Here is a 6003-nt window from a genome sequence, read left to right on the forward strand (position 1 = left end):
TTACAATTTGTAAAACTGTAGACAAAAAACATCCTGAGTCAGATTTACTCAACTTGATGACTTTATAATTTGCAACTTTGAAATTGACCATTTTATTAACTACCAACAAATTACTGTAATGCTTAAAATTATTGTTTAAAAAGTAATTATCTCTTTAGTTAACATATCTACAAAAATTTTCTAGTGAAAGAACATTATTTATTTAAGAAGATATTTGATGTATGTATCTTTTTACTTGTTATGCAAATTATCGTGTGTAATATCGTATAGAAATTTTCTCGTTGAATTATACAATTATTTGCAAAACTTTCTTCGTTAAAATATCACGTTTGATCAATCTGCAATATTTTTCCGAAGATATTCCTGCTTTCATAAATATATTTCACAGTTTCATGGTACGTGAATTCTAATAACAACGTCACGGATACGCGGCATTCTGTTCCGTTTGTTTGCGAAACGGAACCACTTCTCGGTTCCATAACGAACATAATCTTGCTGTTAATCAAGTCATTTCCGTCGGCACTACGGGCTGCGGGTAGTCGGCAGTCGCGCGAATAAACGTATCGATGGCGACGTAAACAGAATGGAAGACGTCACGGTGGAAGTACTTTGTTGCGGCGCACAACAGAGTTTTCTTGCCTTTTTCTCTTTTTATTTCCGACTGCTTCGCACGCCGCACGCTCGCCGCCACGCTGTCCAACTGAACCACAAAGAGAAGACAGATGTAGTTAGCTATCGTGAACTCGCTCGACCGTAGTCCTGCCCGTATGGAAATTTAATTTAATTTCGGTAAAATGAAGAAGTTATGGAATATCGTGTTAAATACTCGTATCTTTCATTAGATCACTCACTGTAATTGTCGACTAGACTCTTTAAAAAAATACTGATATATATAACTCAGAGAGTGTGAATATATATATACCATAGGTTTTTACATAATATCCTTCGTGACTCCTCGTCGTCGGAAGAATCAATATTCTGTACGTCCTGAGATCGAATGACGTGTCAAAATTGTGTAATAAAAGTCAGTGTAAATAGCGTCACATTACCAAGCTTGTAATTGCCTGTTTTTCTTACATAAGACCGTGAGAGAGATACAAACTAGAAACTCGAGTTGAACAAGAGGTAGCTTGAGAGAAAGAGAGAAAAAATAAACGAGAGAAAAGCCGAGAGATATACCGTCGTGCCCGACTATCCGGCTGCTCTTTCAGCCTCCGTTAAATCCGACACCGTGGTATCTCCCTTTCCGTAGTGTAGCTAACCATCTGTCAGTCGACTAATCTATTATCTGACGACTTTTCAACGCCCTACATCCCTCGCCCGATCGAGTAAATCCAAAAAAATGGCTTGAAGGAAAACGTCTAAAAAGAAAGGATTTAAGGATTAACGTGGATAAGTGTTCTGATGAATTTGCATCAAAATGTCGAAAGTAATTTAATCGAATTGACATTCGTGATCAGATTTTTATAAACGCAATTGTTGATTTTGTAATTTTTCAGAGTTATTTGTTTTATATTTTTATTAATTTTATAAAATGAAACAATATTTGATGATAATCATAACATTGACACAAAAGCAAAGTCGAAATTTATTATATAATATATTGTTGATTATAATTTTAAATGTAACTTAAAGCAATGTTAACTCAAAGCAATGTGGAGATATTGAGATGAGGGTTTAAATTGTCTTTTCTTTGTAATGTTCATGCATGGTTTTTGGATGTTGATTTATTAAAACTAGTATCGAATTTTATTTACTTATCGGAGCGAGCTATGCGAGCCGAGATGCAGATATAGTCGCGCAAAATACGTGATGTCATTAGATATGTCCATATTAGTCCATACGTACGAGCTGATATCAATCACTATACGTATTCACGAGCAATGCGACGAGCAAGGATGATCTTGTTCCTCCCCATGCATTCGCACGCATACGAAGTCATGTGTATATGTTTGCTTGTATCCAGTTAAAGCGAAAGCAATCTCTCCGCTATCTACCGTATCCTAGGATAGATGGATGATCTCAGGTAACGACTACCAACCAACCAGCTGGTTAGCTCGTGTGATGCAAGATATATGTACGTCCGCCAATACCGCGCAGATAATCGATTAAATCCAGACGCGACATAGTAGCTCCTAGATAAATATATATACAATCATTCCGGCGCTTGTTGCGTTCTCTATTTATCGATTGTATTGCAAGTACTATACAAATTTTGCCATACCAATTTTGAAGGTATCGATGGTGACTCGTATACATACGAGTTGCTATAAAATCTACTAAAAAATAACTTTCCAAGAAGTCATATTAAGAAATTTATTTTCTCAAAGTAAATTCCAAACGATTAAAAATTCAATTTTTAGTGAAATTTTTATTTGACAAACTCTTTAGATAATTAATTTGAAATAATTTAAAATTATTCTTTTTCTAACATTATTAGGACTTTTAACGAAAAACTTTTATTCACTAAAAGGATAAAAATTCTAATATTTGAGTTAGTAGAATATTTTTATTTCACATTTCAAAACTAAAACCATTTTTTTTTTTATTTGTATCAAAATTTATATTTGTGAAAATAGATATAAAAAATAGTTTATTTCAAGCGTATTAACAAAAAAATACATACATATGTATATGTGATGCAATCCAAAATTAATACATAAAAACCACAAACAAAAATCAGAGAAAAATGTATGCATTACTTTTTCGATTACATTACGTATGTGTGTATGTTACAATAAAAATTATACACTTTCAAGATAATTGCATAAAATACGCTATAGTTTTTTTGCATTACAATAAGATTTTATAATAGTTTAAATCTTATCCTCTCTTGGCGTATTTGAGAAAATTGTTAGAAAAACAAACTACTAAGCTTGATGAATTATCAAAGTGAAATCCTAATTGCGTTTGTAATATCGAAATTACAAAGAGCGGAAAGAGAAAAACCATTCCTAAGTCGCGATGAGTGGAGAAAAATAGAAAGAAAAACAGGGAGGGAAGGGAGAAGGAGGAGGGGGGGAGAGAGAAGCGTGAAAAAGAGAAAGGGGTGGCGAAGGAATCACGTGCCAAAGAAACGTTAAACACATTTCGAACGTTCGTATAGAGCAATTAGTATTTATAACAAGGGTAGAGAGACCAGCTTTGGTCGGTTCGAGGTCCGGGGGGAGCACTCACCGAATGAAACGTGCCCCCATCGGCAGAGGGGCGTAAAGATAGACGAAGAGCTACGGACGCAGGGGAAAGTAGGAACAAAGAGGATAAAGGAACCCTGTTTGCTAGGAAGTGCGAGAGCGGTGGGGAAGGTGGAAAAAGGGCAGAGGGATGGTGAGACCACATGCCGTGAACACCCCCCAGTAGCATCGAAACGTGACGAGATTGCTGAGTGAGACCTTTGCGCCGAGTCCGGTATTCCTTCATCTTCTTCTTGCCCTTTTTCGTCTCCCCTCTCTTGAACGTACTTTCTGCGAAATTTCGCGCAAAAAAATTTCTCACTTTATATTACGTGCAAGTATGCAAAGTGTATTGTATCGCGTAGTAAAGTATGTAAATTGCTTATTTGAAACAGAAAATTCTGCATCGATGATACACATTAAACGTCAAAAAAATCTCAAAAAGAAATAGAAATGCAAAAAATTTCTCTTTCATATTTTAAGATACAATTATTGTTTGGTGGAAAGATAAATGTAGAATAATTTTCATATATGCCTTCAAAAATATACTCTCGTGTAGATTTTATCAATCTTTTAATCTTATATGTGGAATGTTTTTCATCTGTCGCCATATGGCACTATAATTAATGAAAGTTATTCACTGAAAATTGTCTTTTCAGTGAATTCTTTAAATTATCTTTTTACTTTCTCTTGAAATTTAACTTTTGAAGCTTAACTTTTCATTCTTTTCAATGATATATTTATATATAATCATGCAATATTCAATATTGCGCAACGAATAATTTTTAATTAGGTATTTTATCGACGAAAAAAATAATTTTATCTGTCCGACGCTAATATTGATCATTATGTATTTAATAACGTTATTCTCGAATATATTTCTCGTTCGATTCACATATACATTCACTTCTCGCGTAGAAACGTCACGAAGCCGAGCAAGTGCAATCCGCGAAATGCACATCGCGCTAAGCGCGCGTATTGTTGCGAACGCAAAGCCGATGTTCCGCTACGGTCACGGTCGGCATTACCGCGCCTATAATTAATCAAAATTACTCTGTCAGCGATTGGGACGCAAACAGCAATTCGGTCATTAGCCGGAGCGCTGTTAATTGCGACGGGCGTTAATTAGAAACTCCGACATGCTATTCTCTGTTCGAATACATCGCGGTATACAGAATTACGCTGCGTGCCATACCAAGCTACGCAGCGTACAATTGTTGCGTATGTAAATGTTAATCTTCGTGCGATCGATCGCGCCGAGCGCTTTTTCCCTCTCTCTTTTCGGCGAACGTCTGCGGCAGTACGCAGAGTACCGCGGGCACTTTCGAGTTAGAAGCTGTTGCCGTAGTTTTCCAGCGAGTTTCAGTCTGCCCAAATCGCTCTCCTCGCAATTGCAATCACCGGTAACTTAACTGCAACTTACTTAATTGTTCCTGAGACGAAGTGACAACGAGATGGCTTCGCTCAGTTCGCTCTTTTATTAAGAGAATCGATTTCTCAAACAATAAATTTCGACTTTTATTTTAATTATTTCGTATTTCAAAAATTACGGGAATCAATACTGTATATTTTTTTAAATTTTATAAATATTGTTTTTTTTTTTATTTTTATTTTTTTTTTTTTTTTTTATTTTTGTGTAAATTCAACAAAATAGGATTATAGAAGACGAATATAAAGTGCTCAGTTGCTAATTACACTTAATTAATTTTTAATATCATATTAAAGTACGATACTCACAAGTACTTTTCTATGGGTTTCTTTCCCTATTAGTGACGGCTTGCAACATTCAAGAATGATCTTGATAATAATTATTACTGCCAAATAACAGACCGCGTTCACCTGTCCCGACCAGGTGAGTTAACGAAACAAAGAAAGGATGAACAGGGAAGAGAGACAGATAGAGAGAGTGAGAGACCGCCGTGGTAATATGGCCGCCAGTAATTGGCTACATTGTTCCTATGAATTGATATGTCATTAATATTGATTGGCTGCGAGCCGCGGAGTTTGCGTCGAGCGCGGTCGAGATAAGGGAAGGGGAGAGGGCTGACGAGGATGAACGGGGAGGCAGATTTCCAACGGTGAGACAGGACTCCACCGGGAGCGAGAGAAGGATGTCGGCTGGATCGAGAGGAAAGAGTGGGCATATGCGCGAGCAAGAGGAAGGACGACGTGTCCCGCGGAGGTGAGAGGAAGGGACGCGACCGATGCGGCCGGACCCCTGATGAATGCGTTATTCCGCGATGCACATTGCGAGCGAGCCGCGTAATGCGATTCGTTCGTCACAACTGGTTTTCCGTTGGCGCCTCTTTTGATCGTTCGTTTCGATCGGCGCGCCGTAGTATCGATGAACAATATCGCTACTTTGTTTCATTCTCAAAGAGTTAAATGCGATCGTTCTAGTATGGATGGCGAACTTGATATAACCGCGATTCGATCTTCAAAAGAAACTATCATTCTTTTGCAGTGATACCGATGATGAGATGAAAATGTGAGAAATAATTTTGTCGACGAAAGATACCGGATCTACTTTTACGGAAAAAATTGCGATGTACAGTAATGCATGCAATATATAGCGTGTATAAAGAATTTGCAATGAGAGTTAATCGTACAAATCATCTCCATTTCTAAAAAATCTATTTTACGCTGGAAAATATCAGATTTCTACATAAACCTTAAAATTAATTTGTTTCTAATTGACTTTATATTTTTAATAATACTCTTCTTGAAAATTCCCAAAATGGCTAAAAACTCATAAAAATGTTTTGCTGCAAATTTTGATTTTTCCTTCAATAAATATATGTAACGCGGTATCGAAGAAATTAAAATAAAC

This window comes from Linepithema humile, chromosome 1 (assembly GCF_040581485.1).
Source record: "Linepithema humile isolate Giens D197 chromosome 1, Lhum_UNIL_v1.0, whole genome shotgun sequence".
Classification (NCBI taxonomy): domain Eukaryota; kingdom Metazoa; phylum Arthropoda; class Insecta; order Hymenoptera; family Formicidae; genus Linepithema; species Linepithema humile.